The 21,583-nt window shown below is 38.4% G+C and overlaps 1 long non-coding RNA gene across 1 annotated transcript; it reads left to right on the forward strand.

Moving 5' to 3' along the window:
• The first annotated feature begins 1,109 nt into the window (after positions 1-1,109).
• On the forward strand, positions 1,110-10,415 carry LOC113842640 (uncharacterized). The gene is made up of 3 exons (XR_003495192.3): positions 1,110-1,274; positions 6,776-6,885; positions 7,993-10,415. It is a non-coding gene; the product is annotated as an uncharacterized lncRNA (long non-coding RNA).
• Positions 10,416-21,583: the final 11,168 nt, after the last annotated feature.

Below are 21,583 nucleotides of genomic sequence, written 5' to 3' on the forward strand. Positions count from 1 at the left end.
GTATCCGTAGAAAACACTTCGGTTTTGTTTGGCATTTCTCATGGAAGGCAGAATGTGTCAGATGAGTACTCGTCTGCTTTTTAGTTTGGGTAATTGCTTGCACCTGTGTGAAGTAAGGGTCCAGGCCTCCGTCCTGCTGCTGTAACATGTCCTGCTCTGATGAGTGTACATCATTGTATGAAATGCATCTGGCCTAATGACTACATTTCTGCTGAAAACAAACTCTGTCAAGTAGCAAAGACAAAATTCTGCATTGTAAAACTTTCACATTTTTTGCATCTGTTTATTGTGATGTCTGTCTCGTAAAGAAATGAAGGCCATCTTTATGCCATGGCATAAATGAGCAAACCCCGCATTTCTGTTTCCTAGTTCTAGCACAGCCTGTGCTCTCATAAAAATACTGTACCAATAAGAAAAATGGGAATGCAAAGGCATGGTAACTTTTCTCACTCCTATTTTGTCGTATCACCTTCTGTCAGTCTCCAGACAAGTGGAACAATCTTCATAATTTTAAAAAATAATACAATTCCCCATGGGCCTCCTTCCATTAAACAGCAGAACATTAGAGGAGGTCATCTGTCTCCTTGAATTTGTCAGCAAAATAAGAACATCAGAATTATGAAAATGTCCAAACTCAACCAAAAGTTCATTAGCATTCAGTGTAGTCACTTCAATTAAAGAAAACTCTTCTTTTTTCCGTCTTGCACTTGAAATGTGGACTAAAACTGGAATATAAATGTGACTATATTTTATAATGATTTAATGTGACAATCTTTCTATTTGCAAATTGTCTAGCAAAGGGCCACAAACATCAGTTCATAATATGCACATTCAAAAACATACCATAAAAATTTGCAGGATGCTTTTTAATTACCTGGCAAAAGACACATGGAGATTTCTTACATGATTCATTTTTTTGCATGTGTTGCCAGTTCTGAACTACTGGTAATTTGAATTTTTAAATTCTTCTTTGGGATGTTTGCTAAAAGCTGTCAAGAAGCTCCAGCAAAGCTTCCCTTTATTTGCAAACCACTTCAGGTGAGCTGCCTTTTCCTGCTGATGGGATAAATGTGCTGAGCATTTTCAGCTGGATATCAGATGAAACTAACCAAAATCAGGTCCTTAAGGCTCAGATTTTCAGAGCACTTAATGCTAATAACTGAAGCCTAATGTGGTTGAAGCTGCTGGGGCACTGTGTCCCTGAAAACTTGAAACAGTGCTGTCCTCTTGATGAGGATGATGCTTGGTTCATCACGCCTACCCGGGGAAGAGAGGTAGGGTGATTTGGCACATATTGTAGTGGAGGGAGAGCAGTGCCAGCTCCATCACACACCATGCAGAAGGCTATAAAAGCCAAGTGAAGCCAGGGATCTCTTGCAGCTCTTGATTTCCTTTTGGGAGAAAACATTGGGAAGTAAGTGGTAGTGGTATTTTGGAGGTTGCTTCTTTATTGTTTTTAAACTACATCTTTATTAACCATGATTTAAAAAAAAAAAAAAAAAACAAAAAACTTTTTAGCTTTTTTACCTAGTTTTAGTGTAGCCTGGTCTATTTCACAGCAAATCCCTTGAAACTATATATATATATATAGTATAGTGTATATATTAGTGTGTGTGTGTATGTATATATATATATATTTATTTTTATTTATTTATTTATTTATTTTTCCCCAATGAGTCAAGAGCTTCCTTCTTCAGCTGAATGTGACGGACTGGTAGCTGAGTGTGTCTCAGTCATACCTATGAACATGAGGCCACTACAAAACCTCAGGCTTGTCCTCAGACTTACTATAGCCCTGCCATGTGATGTGCCCATTCACAAACCTTGATTGTTTCTCACAGCTGGGAGTCTAGAAAAGGAGCAGGACTCAACAACATCAGCACTATCAAGTAGTGGCACCTGAAGTCAGCGGCAGCAAAGCAAGATCCAAACTCTGACCTCTGTAACCGACAGTTTGTGGTTACTGCAAACTGATAAACTGAGGCTTAAACCACCATCTTGGTGTTCATTGTAGTTGAAACTAACTGTGCTGTGACTGATATGAACTTCATTTGCACCTAAATGCGTGTTCTAGGGTCATCCCACCACAACTGGCCATCGTCACTTGCTATGTCATGCTACAGTTAGATTTCTGCTAAAGCACTCTCCTGTGTCAATTTGTCAATAACTTGCATTCACTTATTTTTTTCACAGCTCCAAGCATGAAACTTCAAAGCACCGCTGAAAAAATGTTATCATTTTCATAGTCTAGTGGGGCTCCTTGCAAACCATCTGTAGTGAGTTCCACCCAGGATATGTTTATTTTAATAGAATAAAAAATAAAACCATTTTATTAGCTCTCAATCTGAGAGTGGATTGATTAAGCACACGAGAAAGGCTGTACAGGGTTAAGCTAAGCAGTCATTTACTCCATCATCTTCTCTCTGACAGCAGCCAGTGAGAGGAGCACAAAGCCAGGGCCTCCGTAAAACGCTTCCCCAGCACAGTGCCCCAGCTTCAGGTAACCCATCCCTCCTGCACTACAGATTCTGTTGCCTGATTTAATAGAGCTGGATGGATTTTTCTTACCCTGCTTTGCCTAATAACATTGTGAAGCCCAGAAAACTCTGCTGAAAGTCTCTGGAAAGACATTTCACAGCTAACTATGTATTATTTCTTCTGTTTGTTTTGAATTTGCCATCTGCTTTGTCTGAATGTTCCTGGTTCTTTTATTAGAAAACACGATGAATGCAACATCCTTATTCCTATACATTAGTGGTGTCGTAGACCTTTCTTACAACCTCATTCAGTCATCTCTTTTCAGATTGAAAAAGCCTAATCTATTTAATCATTTCTGAGGCAGAAGCCATTTGATACCTTTGTCACCCTGATACTCCATCTCCAAATCCTTTTTTTTCAGACCTGCTTTATCCTTTGGAGATGGGTGGACCAAAACCGCCCACAGTATTCATGCTGTGGGTGCCCCCCGTTTATACAGTGTGGGATGACTTTCTCTACTTTCTTTTTTTCCTTCCTACTAGTTCCTAACACTTAAACAATATATATTATTTTTTATTACTCCTGAGCATTGAGCTGACACTTCCATAAACTGTTTATTATATTTTCAAGATCTTATTCCTGAATTATAATGATAATTTGAATACTGTCACTGTATACGTAAAGTTAGGATTGTTTTTCTCAGGCTTGCTACTTTACATTTATCTACTTTGAATTTCATCTGCCACTTAACCATCCAGTCAGTCTGTATCACCATGTTGTGCTGTTTTTCACCCAATTGCACAGAAAAAACTTTTTATCAATAGAAATATTGTCATCTCCCAATTCACCTCCTTTTGCAGGTGATTTAGAAGTGTGTTGAACAGCACAGACCTATTAAGACTCCACTGGTGCCTTGCCTGCATTGAGAAAATTGACTGCTTATTCCTATTCTTCATTTACTAAATCTTATTATTATTATTTATTTATTTAATTATTTTTACCTTGAAATGAGTTCCTCCTTATTGTGTGGTAACATGAATTTTGAAGAACTTTGAAGAATTTTTGGTAAAGGATATTGTCAAATGCCTTTTGGGAATCCGAGGAGGTTAAATCCCAATTAGTATGTGCAAAAAAGGGTGGGAATTGCTTCTTCAGTGTCTCTGCTGTATATGAACTAGGGGCCATTTAAGGGCACTGCTAGAAGCCTCACTTAGAATAAAAAGCAAAGTGATTCTTCATGCGATATGTAGGTAAGTTTCAGAATTCATTGCCGCACATTACTAGGATAGTGTAAGGTTTTCTGGATTTAAGAAACAGACTGGGTGAGTTCACAGATGACAAATCCATTTAGGGTTACTAAATGAATAGAAGTCTGCCCAAAGAATTCCTGGAAGCCAAAACAATTGAAGGTCCCAAGAGTACTCATTGGGAACATCACTTACATACATATTTCTTGGTCTCTTCTTCCTCAGGCATTTACTTTTGGAGGCAAGACGCTGGGCCATTAGCAAATCTAGCACAGCCGTTTTATTTCTTTTTTTTTTTCTGCTGCCTAGGTTCTTAGCTGGGTCTCTTCTTGGTTGCCTTCAACGATGCCTGCCTGGTTTGCAAGACATGCCTTCCTTTTTTAAAGCTGCTTCTGCAGAGTACTGCGTTTTTCCCAGCATACACTGATTTATTTTCTACCAATTATCCCAACACAGTTGTGAAAGCTCCTAGATGGTAGCTATCCTTGCAACTTTTTAAAACTTGTCATCACATTTGCCACCCTCCACTGCTGCAGTGCCATGTCAGCTCTAAATGCCTTTGCAGCTTCCATTAGTAGGTCAGCTTTTAAATCACCTGGACCTGGCAATTTGTTACCTTAATTTTTACAATTTCTTCTACAGATTCTTCTAATGAACTCACTCTGAGATAGCTTCTCTGACATATTGCCTCTGATGTATGAAGAAGGGTTCCAGCCCAGAATTTTCTCTAAACTCCTTCAAGGCTGCAAAAAATCATTTAATTTTCCTCCTCTGCTTTATCTTCTCTGAGAGCTCCTTTTATACTTTGATCAATTAATGGGCCTACAAACTCTATAGCTTCCTGTTCCTGATGTGTTTGAAGAAATGATTAATTATGAGGTTTTTACGCCTTCTGAAAACTGTTCTTCAAACTCTTTTTTACTGGCCTGAAACCAGCAACAAGGGAGCTTTGCTAAAGGCATTCATTTTGATCTTTTTTTTTTTTTTTTTTTTTTTTGTATTTATACTTCATAAAAGAAAAGAAAATTCTTATTGATTTTCATAATCATGCACATATACAGATTTGCAACTGAATATACTTTTATACTAAATTTGTTACTCTTTTGGTCCTACATACATATTTATTACAGCAGTTACACAGCATAACCTGTTTTTCTCTGTAACGACATTTTACATTTTCTCTACCACATTTTCCCTACCACATTAGTATACACTGAATAACCAGGTACTTTTTCCCTTGTGATTCTGCCACGTGGCTACTGTATGGAAAGTATGGAAAGTGGATTTCAATTTAAAACACACTAAAACAGAATTTCAGCATTCTCTTTTCTTAGGCAAATAAAATGATTCAGCTTTTTATTATTTATTTCCTTTAAAGAAAAGCTGTGGATGCCTTTCCATTCATCTGCTTATGTCCAGCTGATTCACAGCTTACTTTATGCTTATGCCAGTTTTTTGCTCTGGTGTTCTTCCAAAATTTTCTTTTTCCTCCTTTACACTCTTATATTGGCTTCTGGATGATTTTTACTGTTGAAACGTGCTTCTAGTTTTGTACATGCCCAGTTCCATGTGACCATTTGTGGTCATTAGTATGTCCTTTGTTCATATGTTTCTATGTTTGTAACTTTGCAAGTTTACTCAGATTCTGATAAAGAGGACATTGTGAATTAAAATTATTTCTTGCTTTCTGTTCTCTCTTAGGACCATGTTGTGTTTGGGCATACCTCTGTTCTGCCTCCTGATGGCAAAAATCCTATGTTGTTGCACAGCTTCATCTTTGTAGATGTTGACAGATGTTTCCTATGTTGCTTTCTACTTTACCTGAACTGTTCATGTTGCCAGAAACTTCCCCTGTTTATACAGTTATTTATGCTTCTTTCTTGTTGTTCATAATGCAACTGAATTTTCCATAGTTTCTGATTTACTCTTGGTTATTCACAATCATTCCATTTTTGCTAAATTTGATCTTGTTGAGACATTGTTTTCTCCATTTTTCCTGACTTTGGGAGTTTATCTGTATGTGCACAGAAACAAGGGGAGTGTTAAATCTTTAACAAAATGCAGCTCCTTGCATTTCAGATGTTTACTCCCAGGATCTCCATGGTGTCCCTTGCCCAGGCTGTCTCATGGGTCTCTCTATGGCCAGCCCAAGAGGCTGTGGTAATAACACGCAAACCGGATACTTCTCACTTGTTGCGCTCTTCTTTTCTCCTCCTGATTTCATGGCTAACAATATCTGCCTCCTCACTAGAGGATTATTACTCCTATCTAATTCTAACTATCTTTTGAGGTCACTTTATTCTATGAAGTGTCTCTTGAATGACTGTTATTAGAGATATTTTGCACTTCTAGGATTCTTAATGACATAACTTTTTGTTCAATGTATGATTTTCCTTCTCTGAAACCTTCTTGTTCTTAGGTACTTGTCTCTGTCTGATTTCATTCACTGTAATATCACTGACATTAACATTTTCTGGTACTGACACTAATAATAGCCTATTTCTTATCTTTTAGATTGCCATTCATTTGGCAGCTTGACAGTAAAACCCTTTCTGACATTAGCAAAAGTAAGACATCAGGCCTGCTGGGCACTTCTAAAAATCTCACTGTGCTTCCTTACTTGTAGTTGCCTAAATTTATTTATTTATTTTTATTATTATTATTTTTAATCAATCTCATCTTCTCCCATCTGGCTTTATTTACTTCATTAGGAGAAAACAATAAACCATTTTTTAAGGCAAATACATCTAACATAAATAATGAGTGCTATTTAAATAGTTATCCATGTTTACAATTAAACAATTGTATATCCACAATTAAAAAAAAAAAAATCTGCATTGGATAGCAGACATGGATATGTGTGTTACAATGAGATTTCTAACTCTTCATAACCCCTGGCCCTCCAGATTCTGTTGAGGTTCTTGAGTCAAGGCATTTGTAAGAATAAATTTGGAGAAGTTTAAGGGTATTCATTGAAATTTCTGACCATAGAGCCCACTGAGGAGGGATTAAATATACACTGTTTACTCTTTCTCTTCTACTGCCCTTAGACATGCTGAGCAGAGCTCAGAAGACCTGTGCTTCTATGAAATGATGGAGGAAGATGGTGCCCGTAGATCACCTCAGATACTGCTCTGCATGATCTGAGTGCCTCTTAGAGGTGAGCATGTTTGCCTTTGCACCTCCGGCTGTTAAGAAGTATTTTTGCTTTGCTCATTTGGTAAGCCTACCAATGCCTATGCCCAGCAGTAAAGAAAACTCAGTCCACATAGAATATCACACGTGGGAATTTTCAAGTGATTAATGTTAGCTAATTCCTACAGCACGATCATTCCTGCGCTGCGGTCAAGCTTTCTTTTATCGCTTTGTTCTTCAGCATGAGCCTGGTGGCCCCAGAAGGATCAGGGTCCCATTAACCTGGTACTCATACAGGCCTTTAATGGGATGTAGTTCCTTGCTACACAGTTTGCAATCTACAAATTCCTTGTGACATACAATGAAGACCAATCTACAGAACATAGGCAAAGGAATTAATTGAATGTCATATCTGTGAAAGCCAAAGGGCAAAATCCTGGCCTCACTGGGGCCACTGGCCAGGCTCCTGTTCACTCCTGCAATGCCAGACTTTCACCAAGAGTCTTTGGGGCTCAAGCATTTGTATTCCGCTCATGTTGACCTATTTCAGGTTGAAATTCCTTTTAGTATTGTTCACTAAGCCATAGGGCTTGCCGGTAACCTTAGCATGTTTTGCCAATGCAAGCTGACAAGGGCATGACATAATTAGCCAAGTTTCACATCCCACTGACCTTGCCATCATGACTTAATCTGCCAGAGTCTGTCATCCCTAATGGTTTGATTTTAAAGTGCTTTACTGCACTTGTTTATTCACCTAGCATGGCCAAGAGTGAGTATTCGGCTTCTGTTAAGGAAATGCAGATAAGAAGCTGCTGTCTGTCTCCTACAACATGTGAATTATAAAGTTTGATAATATTTTAGGTAGTTTGCTGGAGTAGAAGGCTGGCAGCTCTGCTTTGTCTTGTTTTCTGATATCTGAGTTATGGATTTTTTTTTAAAGGCTGATATTGTGTGAATTGTGTCATGCTGAAATTACCAGGTTCTGGGAAAACTTGGTATTTCTACTGAGAGGGTGATTGATCATATTTTGCACATCTATTACATTTGTCTTTCAAAATTTCACACCATTTTATAGGCCTCGTTACCCTGATATTTAATTTAGAGAGAGTGAAAAATCATTTCACATTGGCAGGTCTGGCCAGGAACCATCTTCTTCACTGCTTCAGCCTCTCTGTGCCAGGAGAGGGAACTCTCAGTGCCAAATCTCCAGTAGAAGGCTGAGGTACTGCAGGACTGTTACGTAGACCAAGCACACAAGGAATGCACCTTCCTCTAGCAATGAGAAATATTAAATAAAAAAAAAAAAAGTAAAAAAAAAATAAAGTTATAAAAGAGAAGGATTGATACCACATAGACTAAGTGACTTCGGGGAGAAAAGAGGAAGCTTATGGACCTCTCCCTCAGGTACCCCTGTCTGAAGTGCCTTTCCTTGTTCCCAAGGTTTCTCTTCTACTCCTGCCCAACAAGCTGCATCATGTCCAGGAGAGTGAGCATTTTACTACATGAGGGAAAAAGTGTATAAGCTTTACAGCTGTTTTGCTGAACTCCTTATATTGTTTTCATTAAGAATTTGTCTGTATGGGGGAGTTATTGCAGAATCAGTTTTTGAATTTAAAGTGTTACACCCAGTCTGTACTCATGCCCAGTGCTGACTGAACTAAAGAGAGAGACATTTTCAGTATGGATTAGGAATGTCCACATGAAGAGTTAGTACGCAATAACTATTCTAAGCTATTTCCCCAGGTAGACAAGCCTAAACATCTGATAAATAGGCCTATTGCTTTTTCTCTTAACCAATTAAGTACTTATTTTAGAAGGATAAAATGAATTATCACATAACTATTTCACTGCAATATGTCTTACTTAGTGCATTAATGTCAGAAAAGGCAAACTACTGTCCACAGACTGGAAGGAAAGGTATTAGTGTTTTTGCATGTACAGGCTTAGAGATGACTTTTGGCCTTATTATATTTTGGGTGAAGATTATGATGTATTGTTGTTTTTGCAACGTTTCACATTTATTTCACAAAATAAATCACATAATGGACTGTCATAATAGCTCCAGTAGCATGACAGCAAAAAAGAATTGGTAGAGCTACACTTCAGTGCACAGTGAAATAGCTAACAATTTGTTAAATATCCCATGAGTGGATTAAATAGGCATATGATCAGTTATGTGGCTGCCAAGCCACAGCAGGAACCAATTAGAATTCACCGAAAATAATTTAGATGAAAACTGATGAATCTATCAAAACCTAATTAAATTTATGGAAAAAAGCAAACATCTCATTGACAGATTATATAACCACTGAATTTCTCTGTAAACAGTCTGCAAAGGATGGCTACTGAAAGAAGAGCTGTATTATTGGATCTGGTTTGCAGAGTGCTGGGTCTTCTAACATTTTAATATTCTTCTGGTATCAGTTTCACATAAATTACTCCCATGGAACCAAGTTAGTCGATTTTACATGAAGCAGCATGAAGTCATCCAACAAATTGTAACTATTGTTAATAGTTATGTTAAATATTGTTAATATTGTCACAGCCAGTCTTATGTGAAACACGGAAGAGCCTGTGGAGGGAAGACTTAAATGGAGAAGAAAGATGCAGACAGGGACCTCTTTTAAGGATCTGATTTTTTTTTTTTTCCATGAACTATAAAATCTTGGAAATACAATAGTCACAGCTAGAGTTCTTTATTTTTGTTTCTATTTTTCTATATCATTTTGGGGCAGGGGATTATTTTTATTGAAATGTTGTATATTATTAAGCCAGCAAAAGGTGAAGCAAACCTATACGAGAATGAACACTGATATGAGATATCGGTAACAAAATGCATGAGGCAGAAAGGCAAAATACCTTTCAGTCAGGATTTTTGGCTGCAGTAAATAGACATGCTGCCTTCACAACAAAAAGACATAGGCTTGCATAGTTATTCTTATTGAATCACTGCAAGGAATTTGCCAGAAAAAACACTGCTGCTCATCTTACTCTAGCAATGTCAGGATAGATATTTCTGCAGTTTGCCTTACACTCCAGTTGTTTCTCAGATTCCTGGACTGTTCGTTCTCCCATGAAACGCTTGCACATTGTGAACTATAAACTGAGTTTTCTCTTAACAGAAATTCAGTTTTCCCTATTCAGAAGTTAAGCTTTCAGCTGCCAAGAGAAGAAATGTTGTATGTGCTTCTCTTCTATGCCTTTGCTTCTCTTTGGTGGTGACCTGAGAAAGTGCTAGGAAAAAGTCTGATTCTTCTCTCTTGAAACAGAGAATAACTTTTTTTTTTTTTGGTTTTGGTCCTCTTTTCCCCCAAACTCAAGACAAGTGGAAAATCAAATCCTTCCAACACAGGTAATAAAATTCTCCCAAACTTAAGAGTGAGATTATTTACAGACTAGATACCCTTAACAGAAAGAAAAAAAAAATCAAAATACAAAAGAGAGTGTATGTTCTGTCATCACCAGATGAATGCTAGTGTTATCCAGTTTCCTGCAGTGCATAAAGATGCCTTAATTACCTTGTGTAAGATACCATTACTGTCTACGAAGATATTTTCAAAGGAGCCTCTCTTAATTCATAGATTCATTATAAGAATGTGTTTACTTTCTTTGTGAAAAGGAGCAATCACATGTGCTTCATGTGTTGATTTTCCTCCACTAAAATAGAAGTTATTCTTCAAACTGAAGTAAAAACAGAGTTGCACTGTAGGATCTGATGCCTTTTCATTTCTCAGATTAACTTTAAACTAAAACGACCTGAAATGGTGAAGAAAACTGAATGGGGGGAAAAAAAGAAAAAAGAAAAAAAATTGCAAACCTAAGAGATGAAACAGAAGAGCTAATTGAATTAACTGCCCTAAAAGCAAGGGATGAGTTCCTGGTCACAGCATGGGGCTCTATGAGCAGGTCTCAGCACCAAGCAGAGCAGTTTCCATGAGCCTGAGGGCTGCAGGCTGGGGGTGAGAGGATAGGATACGTGTGTTGCTGCCACATGAGTCTGTGTTTCAATACAGAAAACAGGAGAAGTGGCTCACCAAAAGATGCTTCGTGGCTTTGGGTGCAGCTCATGCTCTTGGTGGTCTCTGAGGTGATGGAGAGAAGATTTTTAGGCATGCTGGGCAGTGTGGAGGAGCAGTGGGCTGCAGAAGTGATGCGCTGGGTCACTATACAGCATGATACCCCATGCAACTTCTCACCAGCTGTGAGCTTCTAGCAGAAAGCACACAGCAGACAAGCTGTGAACGTGTAGCACTTCCTCAGCACTTAAAAACACATCACCTCATAGCTGATACCACAAAAAGAGACTGCTACTGTCTCTCTCCTTGCTCAAAGCAGTCTCAGGCCATAAATAAGTAACTTCATACATTGCTGCTAAGCACTGCAATGAGCTCTTCAAGGACCAGAACATATCAGATTTTGCTGAGGACATGACAAAATGCAGGAGCACAGTCTCTCCCTAGTAGATTTCCATGGCTTGTTTTTAGGAGGGCTGGATCACCACAGTTCTCATGGGCTCTGTCAAGAGGTCCAGAGACCTCTGAGAACAGGGCCATTTGCTACTGCGATGGGTCCCCCAGGTTCCTCCTGAACCATAGCCTGTGCTTAGCTCTGCCCTTTAAAGGCTTAAAGGGCAGCCTCCTGTGTAGCAAGGAACCAGCCAAAAGCTAATTGCTAAAAACTTGTTGTATTTTGAGTTTCTGAATGTGTGGAACAGGTATTTTCATTATCACAGCTTGATTGGATGGTAAAATATTTTTTCACAGAAATATAAACACTTTTAGAAATATGTCCTTTCCAAATTCAAGGATCAGTTTTCATGTGTTGCTCCTAAATAATGTGGCTTGAGAGGAATGGAAGAAAATATGGCTGTAGATCCCTTTGAAACATGTAGCCTCTTTTCCTGCTATGGCTGGTGCATGGAAGGGAAAAAGACAAGTGATGTGAGCGCAAGTGGAACTTGCTCATGCCTTGCGGTAGGTTTTGTATCAGATGTTGCCAGTATGTCCTACATTTACATGTGTCTCTGACCAAAGTTTTTGAAGCTCTTGAAAACTTTGGGTTTGTCTTGTTAGTGTTTTCTTGCTGTTCATTTTTATTTTTTAATTATACACTGGATGGATCTCAAAGTGACAGCACTGGCTATTAATAATATTCAGATGTTGTTTATTTAAAAACAAAACAACAACAAGAAAACCAGATCGCTTTACTATCTATTTGCAAAAGTAAGCAGGAACAACTTGACATGCACGATTCCTAATGTAGAAAGTTTCAGAAAGTCTCCTTAACAGAGGCAGTACATTGTAAGGTCTAAGAATGTATTGCAGGGCATCCTTAAATGAGATTCAGAGTCTTGTGGAAATTGCCCATTTTTTTTTAAATTGCTGGATATGCTCATGATACGGAGCTTGATTCATGCCCAATAACATCAATAAAACTGTAGTCATTGGCTTCACTGAAAACAGGCTCAAACTAATTATTTGCTGCTGTTTTTACATGTGCAATTTATTTTGGACTTAATTTTCATAGGTACTAAGGCATACTCCCATAACCCATTGATTTCAAATAATGCTTTGGGTGCCTGGCACTTAAAAAAAAAATGAGGCTTCATTATCTTCAAATTCAGTCAAATTGATAATCCACATTGGAAATAACGGACTAAGCTAATGGAATCTGCAAGTAATTTGGAAATGGTGAATTAGTGCCTCTCCTGACAGTCGTGGAGAGGTGCCTTATCTAACCAGCCCTATCCATTTTTTCACCTTCTCTGACAACAGGCTGCCAGGCGTAGGTTGCTCTGCACCACAGCAGTCTTCAGCTGAGGCACTTTCTGTCACCTGAAAATATATTCAGTGCTTGAAACTAGCCTATTATTAATAAACACTGGCACATCTCAGGGGTGGTATTCATCTTAGCACTATCCTTGTATAAATCTTTTTACTCTTTGTGTGATACATTCTGAAGATATTAATATTTTGTACGTCTGGAAATTATTATTATTATTAATAATAAAATCCCTTCATTTCTCTCTGTGAATTCAAACCTGAAACTGGCCAGTGCAGAAACTGTATAAAATTGGATAATCTGATTACAGAAAAAACTGGATGGGTAAAAGAGTCAGCAATGACATTCAGCCTTTATTTAATTGGCTCAAATACATTCCAAGCCAGTAGTTTCAGAGAAGCTTTACTGACTAAAAGTTCCTTTGAAAAACCTGTGAAAAAACAGTTCATCTGTCATGTTAGGAACACCATCCAACATAGAAAAGATACCAGCACACATAACGTTGGCTGGTATCTTAGAGAGACTGTCAGGATTTAAACCAGAGATGATGAAACAACAAATGGGATTTCTGGTACTTACAGGAGCCTAGGAGATCTGGTTTCAAATGCTGATTGGCCTCAATACCCTAACTAAACAAGAAGAACGGGAACATATGTATAGCAGGAATAACTACATTTTGTTATTTTATACAAAAGAAAAAGACAGCTAAAAACTCACACATCTTTAATAAAAGTCAAGGTTGGAATAACTATTCCTTATTTTTAATGTTATAAGCTCAAGTTTCATTTCCAGCATCTCCAATAACTGCTGAGTATTCTCCTAAAATGAAATTTGGATGAATGATTTCTCTATGAGCTTTAAATTCTGTATTTCAAATGTATGAATCTACTGGTATAACAAAATGGAGAAACTAGACTGAAGCTTATTAAGGAAAGCTGAGCAGACATGAAGTTTAGAGTAAATCCACATGTATTGGTTCTGCCTGTTCTATATTTTAATCCACAGGATGCTATATAAACAAAAATTACATGGAGAGAAGTTAACAAGTAAGGACAGAGAATGGGTGAATTAAAGGGACAAAAATTGGCAAAATACAACAACTTGTGTTTTAAAGTTAAAATGAAAGCAAAATGTGTAAAATTTCCTGAAATACTATAACGTTGTGAAGAATTTGTCTTTTTCTGTTCTTAACATTGGGAGAAAGGTGAATTAAAATAGGTTTTTAATTTCAGAGGTAAGTGTGATAAAGACATACATCTTTTGCAATTTCTTATTGCTGTTTTGCTCATGCTGCACAGGTAAAGAAAGCAAAATCCTTTGAATATTCAGTTCTAGCTCTTCCTGTAGGCTGTTTGGCATCCTTGCAGCTGCAAGAAAATCTCACACCAGAGACAGGTAAGTCTGACTGAAGCGAATGGCTCAGCAGGAATGTCTCAGATGTTAGGACTTCTCCTCCATTTGAGGACTTGTTAGCTCATGCTTGTGCTGTGTCTGTCCCATGCACAGGGATGGAGAACATTCAGTGCTGGGTTCCATGTTGTGGCATGCCCCAAGGAGTAAGAAATAGCCTTCCTGGCCTCACTGTTCCCCTGATGACACAAAGATGTGCCAGGGCTTTAGTTTCCACCAAAATTTGTGATTATGGCAATGAAAAAGTGCAGGTATCTTATTGCCCATTGCAATTACAGCTTCAGTACCAAAGTTCTTACACATGACATCTGTTAGATCATTTTCACTTTGGTAGAACTTACCACCCATATGTAGCCATTGTTTTTCTGTTTCTAACCTGCCTCTCACCCTTAACAAAAGCTGTCTGTATTTATAAAAGTTCCTGCTGAGAAAGTCTTGTTTAGCCATGACATGAGCGATGACCTGTGCACCTGAATCTGGAGGGAATCTGCGACTGGAACAAATGCTCACCTTAGTGGCAGTTCTCCTCGGCCTGGGTACCTGAGAAGCAGCAGGGTTTTCTGATTTGTTTGTGTTTGGTAACAATATCACCTCCTATTATGTTATGTTTTTTCTTCCTTCCAATAGTGGAACAAGTGATTTTAGGGGAAAAGTCACTGTGACAGCATCCAAGTTATTTAGCAGGTTCCAAAATTCTGAAGGAATGTGATATCTGCAGGATTTTTAGTAGTCCCATAAGAATGTTTGACTGAATTTGCAATGCATGGTATTGCGATGGATATCAATCTGCATCTGGAGAGGATTTTAAAAAGCAGTGTGCTGCTGTAGACGACAGCAAGGTGAGTTTGTAATCAAAACAGTGAGGCATTGAAGTGAATTTTATCCTTCGCAAGCCACTCCATAAGCCAACAGAACATAAAGAAGTAGACAAATAGTTATGTCTCTCTCTCCTTTGTATTAAGCTATGTAGTACCCCTCAGAAGGCCCTGCAGCAGAGGATGATTGATGCATGTAACAGCGAATTTCATCCTGCACCCAGAGGACACGAGTGATTGCTGTGCCTTTGCTCTTCCTTTTACGCAGCACACCATACTTTTGGCTTCATGCTTTTCAAGTCCTTGAGCGTAATCAAAATAGTAATCCTGAAGTAAAGCAGACAATTTAGAAAAACATTTCAGATATTCTCCCCCTCTGATTTTTTATTTGGCCTCTGATCAGTCTGTTTTCTTATTTAGGCAGCCACCATGTTGACATTTAAAAACAAAGACTGTGCAGCTAAAGCCAGCCCCTGCAACAGGTACAGGAAAGACAACATTGTGTTCTCAGGCTGAGAAGAGTGCTTGACTGGATTGCGTCATCTTAAAAAAGTCTCTTTTGTCTGTAATAAAATATTAATTCAATATTTTGCATTAGCTGTTCTTATTTCCTTATGTGCACCATTCTTTCATACGTTTCTGGTATATTCTAATAACTCTACAGACCTAGGAAGAAAAGCATGCTTCTAAAAAGTTCTTGCTAATGGAAGAGTGAAATTACAAGTCAGTCATCTTAAAACCACTGAGTTACAGCACTTTCCTGTTTACTAAAAACATTATTTACTTTTTCCAAATGGCTTTATCTTCCTCTTAGATTTTCCATCTCAGCCTGCTCTCCAGCAGAAATAAATAACTGAACACAGTCTTCTGGTGTGGCCAAAACCTGTCTCTGCATTAGCTGCCCCTGGGAAGCCTGCACAAAATTCAGTGCTACCAGCACTCAGGTATGTCATTGTGATTTCCTTAGGGTTGAGGTCCTTTGTATTTAGATGATATCTGTCTAGGTCATGGTATTATTTCTTTTTTTTCATAGCAATCATTGCATTGCAAAACAAATACAAGGCTTAAAGCATGGATAAAAAGCAGCTTGTGTGTCAGCAGGGCTTGCCTTGAGAAACCTAGTAATCTCTACATTTTAAAAAGAGGATGGCATGTATGCAGTTCTGCCACAAAAACATGTGTGTGCACTGTGGGCTAGTCCCAGTGACAGAAGATTTTACAGTCTTGGCAAAAAGACTTGGTTTTCCAGGTGATGTGGGAGCAGTGGCAAGGTAGCTGGGATCCTGACAGTGCTGGAGTTGGTGGTGGTGGGAAAGGTTTCTGACAGCCACCGTGTGCCACTGCAACCTTCAGCTGGAGAAATGGCAAGGTAAGATTTTAATCATGCAGTGAGTTTTAGTGTGGCTATTCTATGTCCTGAAATGGTGGAAAACGTGGCATTTGTTGCATGTTCATGACTGGTTTGTTGGCTGCCTTTTTATTTTACATGCTGCGTTGCTGGCAGGGGGTGACCAATCACACCCATGCAGTCTCCAGGCATGATGAAATGCTGCATTTACTGATTTCTATGAACTAAAAAATGAGGAACCCATACAAACTGCAGACCACTACAAAATACAGTATTGTTTTTAGAGCACAAGCACTGCTACACTGTGCTGCTCCTTCAGCTCCACAGGTGAGTGCAGTTTAAGAGATATACATGTATCCTACTCAGAAGTTGCTGAGCCATGTTGGTGAGTTACTATTTGTTATGAACGTGGTCTGCATTTTCTAGCTTCAAATTATGCCATCACTGTTACTGTTCAAAGGGCAGCATGTCATCTTGTCTTTGTGTGTTGATGATGTAGAAAAATAGTTTTAGTACTTCATTTCCTACAGTAATCACATGTGGTTTTGACATACTCCATGTTTTTTTTAGTCTCTGGGAATTAATGATCCCTATAAAGCAAACAGGTCCTTTCAGTATTCATAAAATGTCTTGAAATATTTACCAGTAGTTCACCACTGAATATGTAAAATGAAGTTCATACCATTAGCCAGATTTAGTGGAGTTTATTTTTGGAATCTCAAAGTATTGCTTTCTTGGTTTCACAATCTTTCACATCTTAATATATTTTGTTGCACAGAGCATTAGTTCAGTTACTCTAAAGATAAGCTGGAATACTCTATAAATCTATAAAGAAAGGCGTAATCCCATCTTTTAATGCCCATTGGGTCTGTCATAGGTTTTCCTAAGACCAAAAGACAACTGTGGTTTTAGTATTTTATCCCAGGTGCTTTTACGGTGTTGGAAACTGCTCAATCGTGTAGTAAGAGAAACCATTCTGGATGAGACTGAAGTCCCACTTCATTCCATATCCTTCCTCTAACAGTTACCAGTGGCAAATCACTACAGAGAAATTAAGTATAAGCAAAAATTCGCAAGATTTCTGCCAGTCATTAGGGACTTCTGTGCCAAATACTGCATCCACAGCACTGTGTTCAATATTCTTGGACTTTACTTGTAGAAATCCATCCAATTGATTTTTGAAAATGTTTGTATTTCAGGCTGAGTCAGGTGTTGTCTCACTGGGTGCTTCAATTTCTTTATTTTAAACTTGAAATCAGATAATTTCAACTGTGATCTTAAGATATGAAGGAGAATAAATAATGTTTTATTATTTACTAGCTCCTGACTGTTCAAGATTTTAATACTTTAGTTACATTTTCTCAGTTACCTGTTTTCCAGAATGGGGAGTTCTGGTTTTCTTGGCTCATCTTTGCAAAGAAATTGTTCTATCGCCATTCAGAAGCCGTTCTACTGGAGGCTTAAATCTCGGTGGGATCCTCTCTGTGGGATTTCTATTACAGCTCAGGCTCTAATAGGCTTCAAAATGTGTTAAGAACTATCCATAGCTTTACTTAGCACCTCTAAAATCAAGCCATTAAAAATAAGAGTTAAAAGTTATTTTATTTTCCCACTGGAAGTTACCCATGGTTAAGAAAAAAATAAAAATAAAACAAAAACACATAGTTAAAAGATATGGATCTTTTTTCCAGGAGAAAATTTGACAGCACAAATACACATTCACATGTTAGGTAATTCTGGAACTTTTTTTATCCTTGATGTAGAGGTGAGGAGAGGATGAGCTTCACTTTTTGCATTGCTCTTCATAACCTCATTCTCTACTGAGTGTTTAGGTGTCCTTCCTTCCTTGGTCACAGGCACATAAACGACAAACATGTGAAACAATTGTATGTATACACAGACTTTCTTTTCCTTCTGGCAATTTGCCTGCACTGCAGAATAGTTCCTGGTCCATTGCTGCTGCAAAACCATGGTTGGCAGTACTTCAGCAGGATGTAATGAGCCTACGTGCCAATAGCGAAGACAAGGACACGGCATTTGTCCCTTCCTCCCACTTTCCCCTTGAAGACTGATAACCAGGAACTTTCAGTGCCCTACAAAAAAGTTTGTGTGGTTGTCCAACATACTCCTCTTACTACTCTTCTCCTCTTAGCTGCACGTTACGAACTCCTACTGCTCAGCAGCAGAAGGACTGCCTTAGCTGGGAACAGAACTGAGGATATTTGGTTTGCCTTCCTGTTAATGCTGGTATGTCACTGTTCATTTCCATTTTATTGAAATGTTATGACTTTCAGAATTTTAATGTAATTTCAGTGGATATAGTCCAGTACAGAGTTCAAACCCAAAAGCTTTTTTTTTTTTTTTTTTTTTTTCATTTGGGTTTTTATTTTCTAATATATTCTTCAGTTCAAAACCAGATGATTCCAAGGTCATCACGTTCTTGCAGCATCAGAAAACTAGTCTTCTTCCCCAATGCATAGGAAACATGCAACTAAATTAAACTGTAAAATGAATGTAAAATGAATTGCTAGGAAAGGAAGAAAATGTCTTGCTCCACTTCAGTGCAAAAGTGGGCAGAGAAGTGAATTTTTGGCTCAAAAATAAGGCAATACTTGCAATGGGGGAAGGCAAAAAGAAGCCTTCAGTTCTTTGAGGGACTCAGAAAAGATATTTGGAGTTAAAATTAAATATTTAGTTTCGGACTTTAATTTGCCCAGAGAGGTTGTGAATGCCCCATCCCTGGAGGTGTTCAAGACCAGTTGGGCCCTGAGAAACCTGATCTAGTGGGTGGCATCCTTACCTGTGGCAGGGGGTCAGAACTGGATGATCTTTGAAGTTCCTTCCAACCCAAGCCACTCTATGTTTCTATGACTTTTTCTCAGGAGAAAAAAAAAAAAAAAAGTAAGTGTAAATTTGGGATTAGATTTGCAAGGGTGAACAAGGACTCTGTTGCAAACACCCAAGCCAAAGGCATTGGTGATAACGGTGCTGGAACTGGAGATATGCTGCTGGCCCACCAGCTGCATGCTACCTGCGTCCCCTCTGGGGGCCCCTTCCTTCACACACCCAGATCTGGGCTCTTACAGCAGACTTGATCTCACACTTTCCATCAGTTCACAGAGAATTTATAGGAACCCGATGGCTCAGGAAAAAGCCATCACAGAACTCCTGCATGGAGTCAGATGGCCCAGATCCCACCTGTCTTGTCCCAGGTGTGGACACTCAAGCAGCTGATTTTCACAGGAATTGTAGGAATTAATTGTTTGAGAACTCTCTCTTGGTTTAAAACCTTGCTGAAATTGCCTGAGTGCTCTGACACATAGCACTACAAAACCCTATTAAAGTTTTAATACACATAAATGTTTGGTATGTATGTTTTAATATTTTCTAAACACAAAAACAAAACAAAACATTTTTTTCCCCCTGCTGTGTATTCCCTGCTTTCAGGGAGGATTGTGTGCTGCAAGAGGGTGAGAATGCTGCCAAGATGAGGAAGTTTCTTGCAGTATTCTTTTCTTCCTAAATGCAGAAACTTCTGAAGGACAGTTTTTCTGCAGAGCTCCCTGCTCAGAGATCTGAATTAAATCCAGGAAAATATAAATAAATAAAGTCTAAAGATCATCCCACAAGAAAGAAATGAAAACAAATGCATGCTATAGCCCCAGAAAATATAAAAGACTAAATTAATTCCTCATTGACGTGGATGCCAGGTCGTGTTGCAAGGGGAATGAATTTGGCTCTGAACCTGAACTGCAAGCCTGCAGCCTCCCCAGGGGTTTGGGTTTGTTGCAGTGGCTCTGTGCTGCTGTGAACGTCACTTTCTGGGAGCTGCGCCTTTCTCCCCTAAGTAATTCTGCAGCATTGCAATACTGTATTTAATCAATTCAGGTATCTTAAAATATTTCCTTGCCCAGCAGGAACATCACTGCACAGACCCAGAGATCAAGCAAATGTGTACCTTGTCCCCATTCACAAAAGCCAGACATTTCCTTCTTTAGGAGAATAAAAGGTAGGGAGCAGAAGGAAGAAGGAAAGTATGAAAATATTACATCAGACTTTTCTTCCCTTTTGTAAGGTGATAAAACTTCAGAGCAGTTTGTTTTCCTGCTTTTTTTTAATATGCCCCATCTCTACTTGAGTTTTGGAAAACAACAGTCTCAGACATAACACTAACTTAGTGACCTCATGTTTGTCTCAGAAAGACAATAGAGCAATAAAATCAGTGAATGCAGAAGTTTTATAGAGATCACATCAACAATTTCCTTCATTTTTCATGGTGCAATTGAGAATGAGAACTTTCTTATAAATGGGACATATTCAGTGAAGCGTAGCACATTGTCACAAGAATCCTATCACAATACCAAATATTTAAAAAATGTTGATTGTCTCAAAATGGAGCATGTCCAGCTGACTCAACACTTTGCTTTCTGCTTTCCATTTGTGAATATCTGCATATCAGTATCTTGCTAGATAACAGCTAACAAAATTATCCTTAGATAATATACATATTATATATTATTATGCTATAATATATTATATATTATTATATATAATTAACAATATTATCCTTAGATATTATATTATATATTGTATTAGATATTATATTATAATTATCCTAACAAAATTACCCTTAGGTGAAGACAATGTTGAAAAAAGATTCCTTTTGAAAAAATCCCACTGAACAGGGGAGGTGGTACTTTTAGCATCTCTAAGGCCCTTTTCTGCCCATAGGAATGATTAGTGTTTACTTCAGTAGAGTACCTGAAAAAATAATCCTTGTCTGCAGATGAAAATGCACTGTTTTAATGTAAGGTACTAATCTGTGAGAATTTAGTTTTGCTTGTGCAAAGGACTTTATATATACATTCTTAAGGTTATCTTAAATTGATTAATAATAGGTTTGAATTAACCCCAGATAAGGTTTTCTTCAGTATAGCTCTGGTGTAAATAAGATGTTGCAAGTACACGTTTATAAGGTTTTGAACCTGTTTGTTAGTCCCACAGAGAGAGACTCTTGTGCCTGTACTAAACCTGAGGGACACCACTGGGATGTTTCTATAAAATGAGGTCATTTGTCCCGTGCAGTGTAGAACTGGGACCTTTTGTCCCCATGTGACAAGGCCTGGGAAGCATCCTGTGAGAGAGCAGGAGACCCTGACTCTGCTGATGCCATTGAGAGCAGAAAGCACCCAGGACTTCTCTGGATAATTAAACAGCATCCTAAACAGTGGAATCTCCTAAATAGCAGGATCTTGACAGCAGCATTTCTTCATGAGAGCACCGCACCCTCTGTGGCACATGGGGGTGTATATATTGGTGCCTGCAGTTCAGCATCTTCCCTTCAGTCTCTCACAGCCTCCTTGATTCCT

The sequence above is a fragment of the Anas platyrhynchos genome, chromosome 2, assembly GCF_047663525.1.
Source record: "Anas platyrhynchos isolate ZD024472 breed Pekin duck chromosome 2, IASCAAS_PekinDuck_T2T, whole genome shotgun sequence".
NCBI classification, from domain to species: domain Eukaryota; kingdom Metazoa; phylum Chordata; class Aves; order Anseriformes; family Anatidae; genus Anas; species Anas platyrhynchos.